This window comes from Mobula hypostoma, chromosome 8 (genome assembly GCF_963921235.1).
Source record: "Mobula hypostoma chromosome 8, sMobHyp1.1, whole genome shotgun sequence".
NCBI lineage: Eukaryota > Metazoa > Chordata > Chondrichthyes > Myliobatiformes > Myliobatidae > Mobula > Mobula hypostoma.
Genome location: NC_086104.1, coordinates 69,983,638 through 70,002,949, shown reverse-complemented (window position 1 = coordinate 70,002,949; position 19,312 = coordinate 69,983,638). Strand labels below are relative to the sequence as shown.

At 46.1% G+C, this 19,312-nt stretch overlaps 1 protein-coding gene and 1 long non-coding RNA gene across 2 annotated transcripts in view; one reads left to right on the top strand and one right to left on the bottom strand.

Moving 5' to 3' along the window:
- The window catches only part of LOC134350625 (uncharacterized), a 36,205-nt gene extending 27,838 nt beyond the window's left edge, over window positions 1–8,367 (bottom strand). The window contains exons 1-2 of the long non-coding RNA XR_010018945.1: window positions 8,234–8,367; window positions 6,337–6,380 (exon numbers count right to left, since the gene is read on the bottom strand). This is a non-coding gene — a long non-coding RNA (uncharacterized LOC134350625). The remainder of the gene's footprint in view (window positions 1–6,336; window positions 6,381–8,233) is intronic.
- An 879-nt stretch (window positions 8,368–9,246) lies between these two features.
- Window positions 9,247–19,312, top strand: part of sertad2b (SERTA domain containing 2b) — a 91,981-nt gene continuing 81,915 nt past the window's right edge. The window contains exon 1 of the mRNA XM_063056102.1: window positions 9,247–9,526. The gene's annotated coding sequence lies outside the window, so the exon portion shown is untranslated. The remainder of the gene's footprint in view (window positions 9,527–19,312) is intronic.

Genomic DNA, 19,312 nt, shown 5'->3' with positions numbered 1-19,312 from the left:
CTCACGTTACGTTACACTGCACGGTCCCCTCGCGTTCCGTTGTAGTGCATGGTCCCCTCACGTTCCGTTGTAATGCACGGTCCCTTCACGTGTCATTGTACTGTACGGTCCCCTCACGTTCCGTTGTACTGCACGGTCCCCTCACGTTCGGTTGTAATGCACGGTCCCCTCACGTTCCGTTACACCGCATGGTCCCCTCACGTTCCAATACACTGCACGGTCCCCTCACGTTCCGTTGTACTGCACGATCCCCTCATGTTCCGTTACACTGCATGGTCCCCTCACGTTCTGTTACACTGCATGGTCCCCTCATGTTCCGTTGTACTGCACAGTCCCCTCACGTTCCATTACACTGCACGGTCCCCTCGTGTTCCATTGAACTGCACGGTCCCCTCACGTTCCGTTACACCGCACGGTCACCTTCACGTTCCGTTACACCGCACTGTCCCCTCACGTTCCATTGTAGTGCACGGTCCCCTCACGTTCCGTTGTACTGCAGGCCCCCTCACTTTCCGTTACACCGCACGGTCCCCTCACGTTCCGTTACACTGCACGGTCCCCTCACGTTCCGTTGTACTGCACGATCCCCTCACGTTCCGTTGTAATTCACGGTCCCCTCACGTTCCGTTACACTGCACGGTCCCCTCATGTTCCGTTACATTGCACGGTCCCCTCATGTTCCGTTGTAATCCACGGTCCCCTCACGTTCCGTTACACTGCACGATCCCCTCGCGTTCCGTTACACTGCACGATCCCCTCGCGTTCCGTTGTACTGCACGGTCCCCTCATGTTCCATTACACTGCACGGTCCTCTCACGTTCCATTGTACTGCACGGTCCCCTCGCGTTCCGTTGTACTGCACGGTCCATTGTACTGCACGATCCCCTCATGTTCCGTTACACTGCACGGTCCCCTCGCGTTCCGTTACACTGCACGATCCCCTCACGTTCCGTTGTAGTGCATGGTCCCTTCACATGCCATTATACTGCACGGTCCCCTCACGTTCCGTTGTACTGCACAGTCCCCTCACGTTCGGTTGTAATGCACCGTCCCCTCACGTTCCGTTACACCGCATGGTCCCTTCACGTTCCATTACACTGCACAGTCCCCTCACGTTCTGTTGTACTGCACGATCCCCTCATGTTCCGTTACACTGCATGGTCCCCTCACGTTCTGTTACATTGCATGGTCCCCTCGTGTTCTATTGAACTGCACGGTCCCCTCACATTCCATTACACCGCACGGTCACCTTCACGTTCCATTACACTGCACTGACCCCTCACGTTCCATTGTAGTGCACGGTCCCCTCACGTTCCGTTGTACTGCACGGTCCCCTCACTTTCCGTTACACCGCACGGTCCCCTCACGTTCCGTTACACTGCACGGTCCCCTCACGTTCCGTTGTACTGCACGATCCCCTCACGTTCTGTTGTAATTCACGGTCCCCTCACGTTCCGTTACACTGCACGGTCCCCTCATGTTCCGTTACATTGCACGGTCCCCTCACGTTCCGTTGTAATCCACGGTCCCCTCACGTTCCGTTACACTGCACGATCCCCTCGCGTTCCGTTACACTGCACGATCCCCTCGCGTTCCGTTGTACTGCACGGTGCCCTCATGTTCCATTACACTGCACGGTCCCGACGCGTTCCATTGCACTGCACGGTGTCCTCGCGTTCCGTTACACTGCACGGTCCTCTCACATTCCGTTGTACTGCACGGTCCCCTCGCGTTCCGTTGTACTGCACGGTCCATTGTACTGCATGATCCCCTCACGTTCCGTTACACTGCACGGTCCCCTCGCGTCCCGTTACACTGCACGATCCCCTCGCGTTCCGTTGTACTGCACGATCCCCTCACGTTCTATTATTCTGCACGGTCCCCTCACGTTCCGTTGTACTGCACGGTCCCCTCACTTTCCGTTACACCGCACGGTCCCCTCACGTTCCGTTGTACTGCACGATCCCCTCACGTTCCGTTGTAATTCACGGTCCCCTCATGTTCCGTTACACTGCACGGTCCCCTCACGTTCCGTTACATTGCACGGTCCCCTCACGTTCCGTTGTACTGCACGGTCCCCTCATGTTCCATTACACTGCACGGTCCCCACGCGTTCCGTTGTACTGCACGATCCCCTCACGTTCCGTTGTAATTCACAGTCCCCTCACGTTCCGTTACACTGCACGATCCCCTCGCATTCCGTTACACTGCACGATCCCCTCGGGTTCCGTTGTACTGCACGGTCCCCTCATGTTCCATTACACTGCACGGTCCCCACGCGTTCCATTGCACTGCACGGTCCCCTCGCGTTCCGTTACACTGCACGGTCCCCTCACGTTCCGTTACACTGCACGGTCCCCTCGCGTTCCGTTACACTGCACAATCCCCTCGCGTTCCGTTGTAATTCACAGTCCCCTCACGTTCCGTTACACTGCACAATCCCCTCGCATTCCGTTACACTGCACGATCCCCTCGGGTTCCGTTGTACTGCACGGTCCCCTCATGTTCCATTACACTGCACGGTCCCCACGCGTTCCATTGCACTGCACGGTCCCCTCGCGTTCCGTTACACTGCACGGTCCCCTCACGTTCCGTTACACTGCACGGTCCCCTCGCGTTCCGTTACACTGCACAATCCCCTCGTGTTCCGTTGTACTGCACGATCCCCTCACGTTCTATTATTCTGCACGGTCCCCTCACGTTCCGTTGTACTGCACGGTCCCCTCACTTTCCGTTACACCGCACGGTCCCCTCATGTTCCGTTACACTGCACAGTCCCCTCACGTTCCGTTGTACTGCACGATCCCCTCACGTTCCGTTGTAATTCACGGTCCCCTCACGTTCCGTTACACTGCACGGTCCCCTCACGTTCCGTTACATTGCACGGTCCCCTCACGTTCCGTTGTACTGCACGGTCCCCTCATGTTCCATTACACTGCACGGTCCCCACGCGTTCCGTTGTACTGCACGATCCCCTCACGTTCCGTTGTAATTCACGGTCCCCTCACGTTCCGTTACACTGCACGATCCCCTCGCATTCCATTACACTGCACGATCCCCTCGCGTTCCGTTGTACTGCACGGTCCCCTCATGTTCCATTACACTGCACGGTCCCCACGCGTTCCATTGCACTGCACGGTCCCCTCGCGTTCCATTACACTGCACGGTCCTCTCACGTTCCGTTGTACTGCACGGTCCCCTCGCGTTCCGTTGTACTGCACGGTCCATTGTACTGCATGATCCCCTCACGTTCCGTTACACTGCACGGTCCCCTCGCGTTCCGTTACACTGCACGATCCCCTCGCGTTCCGTTGTACTGCACGATCCCCTCACGTTCTATTATTCTGCATGGTCCCCTCGCGTTCCGTTGTACTGCACGGTCCCCTCGCGTTCCGTTACACTGCACAGTCCCCTCGCGTTCCATTGTACTGCATGGTCCCCTCACGTTCCATTGTACTGCACAGTCCCCTCGCGTTCCGTTACACAGCACGGTCCCCTCACGTTCCATTGTACTGCACGGTGTCGTCACGTTCCTTTACACTGTACGGTCCCTTCACGTTCCGTGCTTTATATTTCGTCCCTGCACGGTCCCCTCGCGTTCTGTTGTACTGCACGGTCCGCTCGCGTTCCGTTACACTGTACAGTCCCCTTCACGTTCCATTACACTGCACGGTCCCTTTGCGTTCCGTTGTACTGCACGGTCCCCTCGCGTTCCGTTACACTGCACGGTCCCCTTCACGTTCCGTTACACTGCTCGGTCCCCCTTACGTTCCGTTGTACTGCACGGTCTCCTCACGTTCCCTTACACTGCACGGTCCCTTCACGTTCCGTTGTAATACACTGTCCCTTCACGTTCTGTACTTTATATTTCGTCCCTGCACGGTCCCCTTGCGTTCCGTTACACTGCACAGTCCCCTCACGTTCCGTTGTACTGCACGGTCCGCTCGCGTTCCGTTACACTGTACAGTCCCCTTCACGTTCCATTACACTGCACGGTCCCTTTGCGTTCCGTTGTACTGCACGGTCCCCTCGCGTTCCGTTACACTGCACGGTCCCCTTCACGTTCCGTTACACTGCTCAGTCCCCCTTACGTTCCGTTGTACTGCACGGTCTCCTCACGTTCCCTTACACTGCACGGTCCCTTCATGTTCCGTTGTAATACACTGTCCCTTCACGTTCTGTACTTTATATTTCGTCCCTGCACGGTCCCCTTGCGTTCCGTTACACTGCACAGTCCCCTCACGTTCCGTTGTACTGCACGGTCCCCTCGCGTTCCGTTACACTGCACGGTCCCCTTCACGTTCCATTACACTGCTCGGTCCCCTTACGTTCCGTTGTACTGCACGGTCTCCTCACATTCCTTTACACTGTACGGTCCCTTCACGTTCCGTTGTAATACACCGTCCCTTCACGTTCCATGCTTTATATTTCATCCCCGCACGGTCCCCTCACGTTCCGTTACACTGCACGATCCCCTCGCGTTCCATTGTACTGCACGGTCCCCTTGTGTTCCGTTGTACTGCACGGTCCCCTCGCATTCCATTACACTGCCCGGTCCCCTCGCATTCCATTGTACTGCACGGTCCCCTCGCGTTCCATTATACTGCACGGTCCCCTCGCGTTCCGTTACACTGCACGGCCCCCTTCACGTTCCGTTACACTGCATGGTCCCTTCATGTTCCGTTGTAATACACCGTCCCTTCACGTTCCATGCTTTATATTTCGTCCCTGCTCGGTCCCCTTACGTTCCGTTGTACTGCACCGTCTCCTCACGTTCCTTTACACTGCACGGTCCCTTCACGTTCTGTGCTTTATATTTCGTTCCTGCACGGTCCCCTCGTGTTCTGTTACACTGCACAGTCCCCTCACGTTCCGTTGTAATACACCGTCTCCTCACGTTCCTTTACACTGCACCGTCCCTTCACGTTCCGTGCTTTATATTTCGTCCCTGCACGGTTCCTTATCTTGACACAGCAAGGCTCCAGTCTCACTCTGGTGGTGGAACTTGACAAGGTTGCAGGCAAGACTTCAGGAGGAAGGGACAGAGAAGGAATTCATACAGCAACAATCCAGCAGCCGAGCCCTGGTCTCCGAAGATATTTGTGTCTGCCCAAACGAGAATCATGTGCCTTAATTAGAGCACCCAATAGAACAATGCAAAACCGGAAAACCTGGAATACAGATCGATGGACCGGACCGTGAACCGGAATGCAGACTTTACGGACCGGACCATGACAAGATGGCCTTGCGGAGTTCCTCTAGGGTCGGTTCTGTATCCAATGACGGTAAGAGGCCCCTCTGGCCCAATGAGCCTTCACCAACCTATTATACCCATGTGACTAATTAACCTACTATCCAAAATGTCTTTGGAATATGACAGGAACCCTGAGCATCTGGAGGGAACCCTTGTGGATGTGGGGAGAATGTACAATCTCCTTATAGACAGTGGCAGGAAGTGAACCCTGGTCACTGGCACTATAAAGCATTAGGCTAACCACAATGTTACCACACCACCCCCTCAGCATTGGCTTAATGGGAGAAGGCAGTGAGACAGAATACAGTTGAGTCTCCGTCTGGAAGTGTGCTGCAGCGATCGGTGCTGGGTCACCAACAACGATCTGGATGATAATGTGGTAAATTGGATCAGCAAATTTGAGGATGACACCAGGATTGGGGGAATAGTGGACAGTGAAGAAGGCTATCAAACCTTGCAGTGGGATTATGGACCAGCTGGAAAAATGGGCTGAAAAATGGAAGATGGAATTTAATGTAGACGGATGTGAGGTGTTGCACTTTGGGAGGACAAACCTGGGTAGGACTTACGCAGTAATATAAGGCACTGAGGTGCGTGGTAGGACAAATGGATCTGGGAATAAAGGTCCATAATTCATTGAAAGTGGCGGCACAGGTAGATATGGTCAAAATGAGAGCTTTTGGCACAAAGCCCTTCACAGATCAGGACACTGAATAAAGGAGTTGGGAGGGATGTCATGTTGAAGATGTACGAGACATTGGTGATGCTGAATTTGGAGTATTGGGAGCAGTTCTAGTCACCTACGTACAGGAAAGATATCAATAAGCTTGCAAGAGTGCAGAGAAAATTTACAAGGATGTTGCCCAGACTTGAGGTCCTGAATTATAGGGAAAGATTAAATGGGTTAGGTCTTTTGTCCCTGGAGTGTAGGAGAATGAGGGGAGCTCTCAGAGAGGGATACAACATTATGAGGGGTACTGTATAGATAGGATAAATGCATTCAGGCTTTTTGCCCTGAGGCTGGTGAGACTAGAACTACAAGTTACCAGTTTAGGGTGAAAGGTGAAATATTTAAGGGGTACCTGAGGGGTTCTTCACTCAGAGGGTGGTACAAGTATGGAAAAAGCTGAAAAATAAAATCAAAATCATTTTTAATATCTATTTTCCCACTTGCCCCCCCCATACTGAAACAATATGTAAGAAGTCACCCATCACATTATTTAAATAATTCTTTATTGTCAGGACAAAGCATCAGCAACGTATTATCTAATGGAGACATAACAGAGACTGTGTTTGTATCACTGCATTTGCAAGTAATACATTTCATTTCTTGAATACTGTTGACAACCACTTTTTATGGCAAAGGACAGTGTGCTTCTGATGTAACATATCGTAATTTTTATGTCTTGCCCTGTACTACTGCAGCAAAACAAAAAAAAAATCACATTTGTCAGTAATAATAAACCTGATTTTGATTCTGAAGTAATTGGAATTCACACTCTGAGAAGATTTGTTGCAGAACTAGAAAAATTGCAGTTGTCAACCTTCAGTGCTGACATCGGGATGCAATTGGTGTCATGTCATTAATCCTTGCTAGTCAGTATCAAACTGCCACTCTGGTGACTACTCTTAAAATCAAACAGTTCACATATAACTTGATAAAGAGAAAGAATGAGAGAAAAAGAGATGTGTACTTTGGAACTTTAGTTCAAATTCCTACATGCAACGGATATTTAAACTTCTTTTGTCATTAGACACAAAATGCAGTTTTATTTTCTGCTGTAACATGAACATATTCTGCTATTTACATTAGATACATAATTCACACTTAGTCGTGCTTCAGCCTCTCTTAATGTGTGCACATGTTTACAAGCAGTTCCAGCAGCACGATACCTCCACAATTCCCATGACTCACATGTCCAGCCTGGGATTTTTTACTTTCCTGCTGCCTGCGACGGCATTACGGTTTGCTTCTTTTTGTTAAACACAATCCTGAGATTTCACAATTTGACAAAGCTGATTTTGTCCTCAGTTAAAATTGCTTTTGAAGTTACTGTCACCTAGGAAAATGTAGTAGATATTGTTCACAGCAAAGTTTTATAAACACAATGAATAAAGATGACCTTATTTCGATTGTAGCTGTTGGCTGGGTCAGGTCATCCAAATAGCTGTGTTTTGCTGACTAGTACTATTAGGCCACAGTGGTTATGCAGATTTGCATAAAGTGTCAAATACAACATCTTCACTAATATTTCATTACTGTGTTGAGTATTAACTATGATTATTTACTCAGTAACACAAAAGAAACACAAGGCATGGCAGTTCACAGAATATTGCAAATTTAGCGCCATTTGCTACAAAATGTAACTGAAGTTTATTCAGGATACATTGCTTACTGGAAACATCCTTTAATACTTCATGTTAAGGTATCCTACAAGGGACATTATACTGTAGTTCAGTGAGCATGTACCAGTTGGGCGAAAGGACCTGTTTTCTCTGTAACTCTGTTGCATTCAATATCTAATTTTTTTCACATATTTGCTAGTAAAATTACATTATGACTCATGACCAGTCTATGCCACTGTTTTTATGCTCCACATTCAACTTGATCCAACCCCATCATCCCATTTGTTTATGACGTTTTCATAGTTTCCACTTCAATGCAACTAAACATTCAACTCAACCACTGCTGGTGTGAGAAGGTTCCACATTCTCACCACTCCCTGGGCAAAAGTTTCTCCTGAATTACAGAATGATTCTCTAATCCTGGTGGGAACATCTGCTCTTGCCTTATCTCCAAGTTTGCGATTAAGGCTTTTATTGACAAATACTGTTATATTTAACACGCCTTTCTCCCTCTGACTCGATCTCCTTCGGTATATCATCCACATTAGCGGATAAGCCTTCAACTCGGTAGGTCCTGAAATCCAATATTTTCCCACCCTCAGCCTCATAAGTTTTTTTTCCCTATAAACCTACCTTTGACCAAGATTTGGATAATTTGCCCTACTGTCCCCGTACGAATCTCCCATGGCAAGGATTGACTGGCAATATGGCCCAGGCGAAGTGTCTGGGAACACTTCACAGCGCGGAAAGCCTATCATAAGCACAGGTTGTCGGTTCTGCGTGTAATAGTGGAGAGTTTCAAACCATGGCTATGCTATCCGCAGTGTTGACACGCTGCTGTGTGCGTTGACCGGGCTCCAAGCTCCAGTCATCGCCTGCACTTGCCGGAAGCAAGAGCGATCAAGAGGGTTTGATTTACTGGGGCCGAGCGGAAATCCCGCCTCTGTGCTCTCCAATCTGGAACGTGACGCACTCCACTGGCATTTTGCTGCTTCATTTTCTATTTATACATGCAAATATCGGCCGAGTCTAACGAGCTGTAAGGAAACCTACTCTTGGTATAATGTTTCAAGCAAATGTAAATGCACTTTCCCCGCAGTTATGACAGGCTTGCACGTAGTCTTCGCCTGAATATTATATGAAGGCATATTTTCACTTACAACCATTTCAATATTTACAAGTTATTCAGAATAACCTCTTTGAACCGTGTCAATGGGGTTCTGCACCGCAAGTGACACTAGTTTTGTTTGTGTTTCTGGAAGGCGCGTGCAAATAGTAATTTAAGAACATTGTCCCGAACTATAAGCATGCCGGCGGTCTGAGTGGATCTCACTGTGACAACCCTGTGGTTGCATAATAGGGTGAAGTAACAATCCCGGGATCCTGTAACAAACAACTCGATGTATTCCCCCTGCCTCCCAGCCTTGTAGCAATTTCCCCCAGCGCTCTGTGACGCCGCTCTGGGTGGGCGGGGCTGCAAGGGGAGCCTATTTACATAGCCGGCCTGTCAGTGGCTCGCAGTGCCGTCCGTCACGGGAACGCTGGTTGCCGATGGACTGAACGGGGGCGGTAGGCGGGCCGATGAGGCCGGGGAGAGCCTATGAACGATTGCGCAGCCCATCAATCGGCGAGGTGTCTGCGGCGGCCGCTGCGCGGAGTGTCTCGCTCCTGTCTCGACTTGTTTCATTGTAACAATATGAAGAAGTTCGACTGAAGAGGGATCCAGATAGTTTGGAGGAATGGGATAGCACGGCACACTTTAGTTCCACTGTTTTGTAGCGGTTTATAAAAGCGATTGCGAGATTTTGTTTAAAGTATTTTTGGTTTTTATACCTCTTTTTAAATAAACACAGTCACCCCCCCTCCCCTTTCCCTGCTGGGTTCCTTTGGTTCCTTCTCGGAGTGGACGGAGAGTTGTCACTGAGGGTAAGTGTGACCATCATGGTATCGGGAGACTCTGGGGTTGTGGATCCTAGTCCAGTTTGGGGAGAGTAGATAAGGATAGCTGCTGCTGGCCCGTGAGTGCGACTCCAGACAGCTATAAATATAACCCCCCCCCACACACACACACACACACGCGTATGTCTATGTATTTCAAGGAGCAGCAATTGTTAATCCGACGCTCGGTTTCATTTGGTGTTGATAGAAGCGAACTTTGGAAGTGTGTACCGGGGTATTTAGTAAAATGCAGCGGAACCCTGGCGCCGGTCCCGTGGCGAGAGGAGCGGAGTAGCTATTGCGGGTTAAAGCGCGTCTGGCATTGGCGGAGGATCCGGGCTGCTCGAAATCCACATCCACTGCACTTGTCAGCACAGCAGCCCCGAGAAAGCCAACTATTCCCCGTAAACCCCGAATACGGCAGTTAACTGCAGTTGTCTTCAGTGATTTGATTTTCTTTTTGTACGGGCAGAGACTACATGATGTTTAGCGATTAGAAAACTGTTGGCTTAGTTACATTTTTGACCAAAAAAATGCAACTTTCTACGATTGTGTAAACGCCAGTTAGCTGTGCATTTTTATACATTTGCGTAAATGTGGCCTTGCGAGTTATTGTGCAAAGTTCAACGAGATTTCCATAGAAAGATCAGGCAGCTTCTACAATGCTGAACCGTTGGATACTTGATGTTTTTGAACAGCTGGCCAATAGTCAAAAAGATCACTGTTGTATACGGTGGTGACCCCTATCACTCATACACTGTAGAGAGTGGACGGGAGATTGGGAGAATATCATTGTTACAAGTTGAAGCCTCAGTGATGTATAGAAGCTCGATGAACGTGCGGGGTTCGATGTTGATCACATTAATCATTTTTTTTTAAATGATTCATTATGTGAATAAGCTTCTTTGGATTTGAGTCATTACCTTGTGTGCTGACATGTCACATAAAATGCAGTATTTCACTTCGAACCTTTTTGGCTGAAAGTGCAATTTAATGAAATATAAAATCATTAATGCAGAGAAGTCACCAATCCATGATAAGGAAACAGGATTAGTGTGGTGAGATAAATGATACTTTCAGTAGTTTTCAAATAATAAGACCATAAGAATTAGGCCATTTGGCCCGTTGAGTCTGCTCGGCCATTCCACCGTGGCTGATTTATTACCCCTCTGAATGCTATTCTCTGGCCCGAAATGTAAGTGTTAACTTATGAGGAACATTTGATGCCTCTGGGCTTGTACTCACTGGCGTTTAGGAGAACGAGGAGGGATCTTAATTGAAATCTATCAAATATTGAAAGGCCTAGATACAGAAGATGCTTCCTCTAATGGGGCATCTCGGACCAGAGGGCACAGCTTCAGAATTGAAGGACTTACATCCAGAACGGAGAGGAGGAGCTCCTCTAGCCAGAGGGTGGTGAATCTGTGGAATTTGTTACCAAAGGCTGTGCAGGCCAAGTCGTTCAGGATAGTTCAGGTGCAGGTTGATAAGTTCTTGATTAATTAGAACCTCAAAGGTTACAGGGAGAAGTTAACACTTTCATTTCCGAGATCACACTCCTGAATCCTCGCCAATGTCACCACATCTTTTCTTAGATAAGGGGCCCAAAACTGCACACAATACTCCAAGTGTGGTCTAACCAGAGCCTCCGAAATATATCCTTGCTTTTGCACTCCTTAAAATAGTGCTTAACATTGCATTTGCCTTCCTTACCATTGAGTCAACCTGCAAATTAACCCTTAGGAAATTCTGCACGAGGGCTCCCAAGTCCCTTTGCACCTCTGATTAGTGAATTTTCTCCCCATTTAGAAAACAGTCCGCACTTCTATTCCTTCTGCCAAAGTGTGTGATCTTACACTTCCCTATACTAGATTTCATCTGCCACCTATCTTCGTATTGTCCGCGAACTTGGCCACAAAGCCATCAATTCCTTCATCCAAATCACTGACATATAACATGAAAAGCAGTGGTCCAACACCATCCCCTGTGGCACACCACTGCTCACTGACAGCCAACCAAAATAGGTCTCCTTTATTCCCACCCTTTGCCTTCTGTCAGTCAGCCAATCTATTATCCATGCCAGTATCTTTCCTGTAATACCATGAACTCTTATCTTGTCAAAGGCATTGTGAAAATCCAAATAAACAACATCCACTGACTCTCCTTTGTCTGTCCTGCCTGTTATTTCCTCAAAGAATTCCAACGGATTTGTCAAGCAAATTTTCCCCTTTGGAAGACAATGCTGACTCTGGCTTATTTTATCTTGTGCCTCCAAGTACCCTGAAGCCTCATCTGTAATTATAGACTCCAACATCACAGGCAGCAGTCCAGAGATTATTACCCTACTTTTCTGCTTTCTGCTTATTCTCTCTTCACGACCTCCTCCTTTTTCCCACTTAATGTCATCGAGCTGCAACTCCAGTTCTTTAACACGGCCTCTAAGAAGGTGCAGCTCAGTGCACTTTATGCAAATATAGTTATCAGGCAAACTGGAGGTCTCCCAGAGTTCCCACATCTCACACGAAGAACATACCACATCCTCCAGACCCATTCTCAGCACACTAGCTATGTATTAACAGAAAAACAATACTTTCGTGAAACCTACACTATTTAGAACCTACACCTATGCTTGCCCAAGCCCGTTGAGCCAAAGCCTGACCATTCTAATACTGCTCCACTCACTCAGTGTCTGCTGTGTTTGCCCCTCCCTTCTTATTGGCCCCACACTGAGTTATGTAGTATGAGTAAACTTCAGCCGTATCTCCATTCCATAAGACCTAGGAATACAATTAGGTCATTCGGCCCAACAAGTCTGTTCCGCCATTTGATCATAGCATATTTTCTCTCTCAAAGCTCATTCTTCTGCCCTCTCCCTATAAACTTTGCCCTTATTAATCAAGAACATATAAGAGTTTGTTTTAAATACACCCAATGATGTGGCTTCCACAGGTGTCTGTGGCAATGAGTTCCACAGATTCACCACCCTCTGGCTAAAGAAATTGCTCCTCATCTCTGTTCTAAAAGCCTGTTCTTGTAATCTGAGGTTGGGCCCTCTAGTCCTAGACTCTCCTACTATTGGAAGTATCCTCTGCATGTCCCATCTATCTGGGGCTTGTAATATTCAATAGATTCCAATTAGGTCTCCCCCCACCACCACCGATTCTTCTAAACTGCCATGAGTGTAGGTCTGTCAAATACTCCCCATTCCCAGTCAGGATAATAGTTGGCTTCCAGTTAAATCCACACATGTGCCCTGCACCATACCCAGTGTAAGGTCATTATCCAGTTGTGGCCCCATGCTAGGTTCTCTGATGGAACAGCTACCGGAGGGGAACCCTCTTTTCAGATTGGAGGAATACTTCATTTGAGTTACTACGCTCCCACTAACAATCCTGAGCTCGTGACAGTGAAGAACATCTGACACACTTGTTGAAGCTGCACGCTGCTTGGTCACGCACCCTTCCTGTATGTGGCAGAGCAGCTGTTTCCGGCTCAGGCTCCAGGTTACTTTTACTCAGTGTGAATTATTTTCTTTCAGATAGAATTTGTACTTAAACTTCATTAATCCCAGCTCCCAGCTCACTTTGCTTTGTGGGGGAGGTAGAAATAATGTTTCTGATTGTTCTGAGAGTAAGTGTAAGATCATTAAGTGATGAGGTGACAGTTGAACATGATTTGAGCTTCTTTAACTGTTGTCACTGGAATGAAATCCTTTCTAATACAGCTTTATAATTCACATTTTGTATTTTACGTCTATCCAGCGGCCTGCCAAGTTCTCTGCGAAGCTTTGTATGTGTGTGTGATGTTCCTGATGTCTGTAAGGCCCCCCTCATCGCCTCTTTAACAAAATAAAATAGCGTAGAAATGTGCTTTAAATACTACATAGCAGGAGGTTAATGGGTACGTGGGAAAAAAACAAACTCATCCATCGTGTTTCAAAGATTTTTATTGCTCCTTGTTGCTTAAGTTCCTATTTTTGTTTATGAACTCAGATAAGTCTTCCCTGCAATTTTCTTTTAATTATCACTGGATATCCATTATTCATCATTTCAATAACTTGATCATAAAATACCAGAAGTGCTAACTTGGGCATAACCACAACTCGGGAAACACGTAACATCAACTTGTCCTTTTAGATCGGTCATTGGACGCACCTCATTTTTCCAATGTGTGCATCTCAGGAACCCACTAAGAACATTCAGGAATGAGTTTCCAGGTGTAATATGAAAGTAGTTTTTTTTTTGGCTCAGAGCAGTTAAATGCAGTGGATGCTGTAACTTTATACTGGCATTTCTGGTGATAATTATTGTGATGTGCAGTATAGTCTGATTTCAACAATGAAGGTTCTATTACTATTCCAAAAAGTTAAGAATTGATTGCTTTTGCTCTTCTTTAAATTATCCATTTTGCTACAAAATTCTATATCACTTTGTATAATGTTGTTTCTTTTCAAACAAGGACATAAGTAGTTCATAAATGTAAGAAACAGTGGTTTTTGTTCTGGCATGGATACAGTATGGAATCCTTGCGCGTTCTCTGCTTTAACGTGGTTCGCGGGAATTTCTAAAATTCCAGATGTCAGTCTTCATGCCATATCCAAAGTTTTACCTACTTAGCAGGCAAGTGGTTAAACATTTATGCACTATATTTGAATTGCTTTGGCAGAATGGTATTTTATAGGCGGTCACAGTGGGTCCATTGGGTTGGTAGCCAACATCTGTGTAAAAGTATGTTTGGTTTTTGCTCATGCTAATGGCAGGCACGCGGAGTACTATCTGAAGTAGGAATCTGCACAATTCAATTTTGTATTTTATGTGTAGCGTCCTGGGCACATTGAAAACAATTCTGTTTTTACTGGGTGGTGTTACATATTTCAGTATAATTCTCCTCAAGATACTGAAACAGTTTATGTAAACTTGATGAAGTCTCCACACTTTAATGGAGACCTGGTTAATTAATGTTCTGACTGACCCTTTGCCATGCAACACTTAAAACGTAGTGATTGTACTGAGGCTAACAATTGCTATTGGATTGCTTGTTTGTAGTTTTATTTTACAGTTTATTTTTAAATAATGACCTTGTGCAACGCTACTGGGCAGATGTACGTGATAAATAATCTAAATTCTGTTCCGATTTTTGCTAAGTGCATGGGTAATTAAGACTAGTATTAGATTTTTACCGGTGTGCTAAATGGTTGCTTTTGTGCCTCAGTGAAAATATGTTTTAGAAAGCTTTGACATGTGTTGAGCTTTAAAAATAGGGTTAGAAAAATGCTGTGAAATAGCTGGCCTGACATTTATCTGCATCTTGTCCTGTGAAGTAAACCTTGGGTCGAGATCATGGCATTCTCTTTTATTTGAGAGGACGAGTAGCAGAGGAAGTTGTTGCCAGAGTGTGTGGCAGAAATAATTTTTAAAAATCAGTTAAAGCAGACATGGGTGCAATTGTCAAAAGTAAGAAAGAGAATGATATACAAAGTGCTCTTTTAACTTTCCCATAAAATTTGAGGTATGCAAATCCATACAGTGTAATGGCCAACCAGATATGTTTTTTAAATTGAGGAAATATGACGGTGGTTTTCATGTGCAGCTGTAGCTCTTGCCCTCTTAAGCAGCACGTAATAATAATGTGCACTTCAGGTCAGTGACTTAGTGGTTTCAGAAGCTTTCGGCTCAGGAGGTGGGAACAAAATGGGAGATGTTGTTTCAGTCACATGTAGCCTTTTTTTTAATGTTGACTTGACTTTAAAGAGTTGCCAGATATTACCAGGAAGGGAAGATTAAGGACTTACCGACTTTTTCTCAGAACTTTGGGGAGAATGTGCTGAGCGCATCACTTTTTTTCCTTGTGGCCTCACGTGTTGTATTCATATCTTGGGTGTGTTTTACGTGGTGTGCACTCTTTCATGAAAAACAAGAAGACTCAAGACCACCCCGGCTCTAATTCGCATAGGCCTGTTAGATTATCAGGGAATAGAGGGGGTCTTAGTGGATTTCGATCCCAAATTTCTGAAGCACAGATCTGGTGACTGAATATTCAGGATTGTTTATTGCTGTTCGTCAGTACACAAATGTATAAGAGAATGAAATGATTGTTACTCCTGATCTAATGCAGCATTAAAAACGCAATAAGCATAAAGAACACAATAAATGTGATTAGTTTAAATACAAATACTGATTGTATGTACACAATGTGACGCTAGGTACAGGAGTATCTATACATAAGATAACTCTAAAGTAGTGATGGTGTTGATCAACCTGACAGCTTGGGGAAAGTAGCTGTTTTTGAGTCTAGTCGTCCTGGTGTGGCTGTTGCATGGCCGTTTCCCCGATGGGAGCGGGAGACACAGTCCATGAGTAGGGTGGGTTAGAGCTTTCATGAATTGCTGACCTTTTCCTGGCACCATTCTGTATATACTGTTACGTACCCCGTAACTGGGTTGCCAAACCAGCAGAAATGGATCACTCAGTTGGAGTCTGGAGTACTAGAACTAAGAAAGTTTTATTAAAGAAACAAGCAACACAGTAATCGAAAGGATAATAAATGCAACAATTCAACAATGATAACCACACATGTGCACAGAATTAAGATAACAGCATCAATCAAGCTCTATCGTTGTCTAGGGGTAAATGACCAATTTCAAAATGACTCAAAGTTCAGTCCAGTTAGTAGTTCAGTTCGCAGTAATCGTTGCCATGGCGATGGACAAGGTGGGGGAAGAGAGACATAGAATAGGAACAACTCATCATTCAGCACAGCTTCACTCACAGACCAGCGAGATTGCTCACGAGCAACTTTTGGGCGGGTCCTTGGTGATGTCACCTGAGGTCACCGACTGTGACCCCTCCTCCAGATGCGGTCGATCCTCTGCAGTGAACCCGGCACCCATGCAAGGGCGGACACACACCGGGTTCCCGCTGATCGTACCTTTCCACCCTGGTCGTTGTCTGGTACTTCTCACCCACTCGTGAGAAGCGTACCGCTTCCAGGGTCTCGTTACCTCGGGTGGCGTGTGTGTCCTGTCTTAGCGAACCTGTCCCTTTTTATCCCCCTGCTGGGGTATCGCCTGTCCATCACTTCAAACAGTTCAGGGTTCAAAGGGGGGGAGCCGCTCCAGACAGCTCCCTCTCCCACGTCCCTCCATTACACATCTCCAGACGCTGCTCCATTGTTCCTTATCTCTCCTTCCCCTGAGGGCAGGTGGCAGACCAACTGCTGATGCCACTGATGCTAGCCCAGGCCAGCAAACATCTTAATTTTATGTGTATTCTCGTAACAATACGTCCATGATGGTTCAGTGTTGGGGCAGTTTTAACTACCCGTTGTAGAGCCCTCCCATCTATTTTTACACTTTTTAAAAATTTGAACTGCCTACTTTTAATTTTGTATTGGATACCTGTTATACAAAATGAAACATTTGAAAACTGGGTAAAATGACAATGTAGTCAAGAAAGATAGAATTTCTATTTTGCAAATTCATGCTTATTTCTTGGGAAGCAGGATGGGAGAAAAAGAAGCAAAGTAGAGTGATGAAACTCGAGGGAAGTGCAGTTGAGAATGCTTTCTCACATTTAGGTGTGAATCGGAATGTACTGAAGACCTTTTCCGACAACTTTGTTTACTTACAGGCTTCGGATGCTGTGTGCAGTTTAAAGTTGTGGTCGCTCTTTCAGTACCAAGCTGTCCTTATTGCAATGGGATTCACTGTGGGTGTTGTTGTGGTTGGAGGGAAGACATCCCATGGCCTGGAATAATCAAATAATTTGGGGAACTGCTCTAATGAGTCCTGTGGCACAAAGGGTCAGGGTGCCTGAAGTTCTGGTGGGTTCTTCTTGTCTTCTGCACTAAATGCATAAATCCTATAAGCACTGCAGTGCCCTGTTGTAGTCAGGCCTCCTATCCGCTGTGTTTTAAATACTTAACTTTCTGTAACTTCCCTTGGTTGTCAGCTGATCACCCTAATAGTAAATTTCAAAGATTTCCCTCTCAGTAACTCAGTAGGCTATGGAATTTTAGCCACTGCATCTTTATTGAGTGAAACTAAACATATTTAAATCTGCTGTTCAGAACTTAAATGTTCATATCAATGCTTATAAATTCCTGGGATGGCAGGACTTTCATATGATGGAAGACTGGATCGACTAGGCTTATACTCGTTGGAATTTAGAAGATTGAGGGGGGATCTTATTGAAACATATAAAATTCTAAAGGGATTGGACAGGCTAGATGCAGGAAGATTGTTCCCAATGTTGGGAAGGTCCAGAACAAGGGGTCACAGTTTGAGGATAAAGGGGAAGCCTTTTAGGACCGAGATTAGGAAAAACTTCTTCACACGGAGAGTGGTGAATCTGTGGAATTCTCTGCCACAGGAAACAGTTGAGGCCAGTTCATTGGTGATACTTAAGAGGGAGTTAGATATGGCCCTTGTGGCTAAAGGGATCAGGGGGTATGGAGAGAAGGCAGGTATAGGGTTCTGATTTGGATGATCAGCCATGATCGCACTGAATGGCGGTACAGGCTCGAAGGGCCGAATGGCCTACTCCTGCATCTATTTTCTATGTTTCTATTTAATAAAGCAGTTAAAAGCCATCGCAAAATATGTGCATGACCACATTAAATTTTGGAATTAATATCCAATAGAAGATATTTGATCACTGACGCAGACTGCTGTGATTATTTACACAATTATCTGAAGAATTATTCTGTCCTTTCTACTAAGACAGGTCAAATCTTCAACTAATTCTGGCATCAGAGTAAAGAACTGTGTGAAATGGAAGTTCTCCTTTTTCTCATGCACCACCCTCATCCTGAAATTCAGACCTTTTAGCCACAAGGGACAGGGTGAACAGGACCATGGGACTACCAGATGCAAGTTCCCCAGCAAGTCACACACCACACAGACCCGGAAAGATAGTGGCACCCCTGCATTAGCATTGTGTCAGAAATCCAAAATGTAGCACCTACTGGATATGTGGGAGAAGCTGCACCTCACGGCTTGCGATAGGTTTAGAAGGCAACTTCTCAAGGGCAGTCAGGAGCAATAAACACCTGGTTTTGCAAGCAATGTCCACATTCTGGGGTAAATCTAAGTCAAGTCTCAAAGTTAAAAGTAGCATATTGAAGAACTATCAACCTGTATACCTGGTAAACTTTAAATTTTTATTTTGATGCAGAGTTTCCAACTTGGACTCGGATGTTACTTTAATAATCCTTGAGGCTTATACAGTCATCAGTGAATTGTCCGGCCCTAACATCATTGTGCCTTGGATAGAAGTGTGGTAGCTTGAGCATTAAGGGACAGCACAAGTTTGTTTTAGTGAGTGGCAATGAAAAAGTGTAAAAATTAGGTGTAAGTGAGAAAGTACTCATTCTTGGGGAAACATGAATTTCTTTGGTTTGCTTATGATTTTTAACTCTAAATGTTGGCATTTTTGGATGTGGAAAGAAGAATTTGGACTGGGGAGTAATTTTTTCCACCCTTGGTGTGGAATGGCTTTTAACCTTCCTCAGGATGGTATTTTAGTCTGTACTTTTTAATGCTTTTAAAACTGTATCTGATGCACTGGATGCTGTTTAGCTAGGCAGTAAACACCTACGGTTTTACGAGTGAACCCAGCCTATTGGCTGTGATAGGATTTTGTTCCCCTTGGTTATTTGTTATAAAATGTCGATGCAAAATCTGAGTTTGGATTTATTATATGTTAAATCCAAATTGATGCCGTCATTAACTGAGTGATATAAATGAGTGACTTCTTTACTGTGCCCACATCGTAA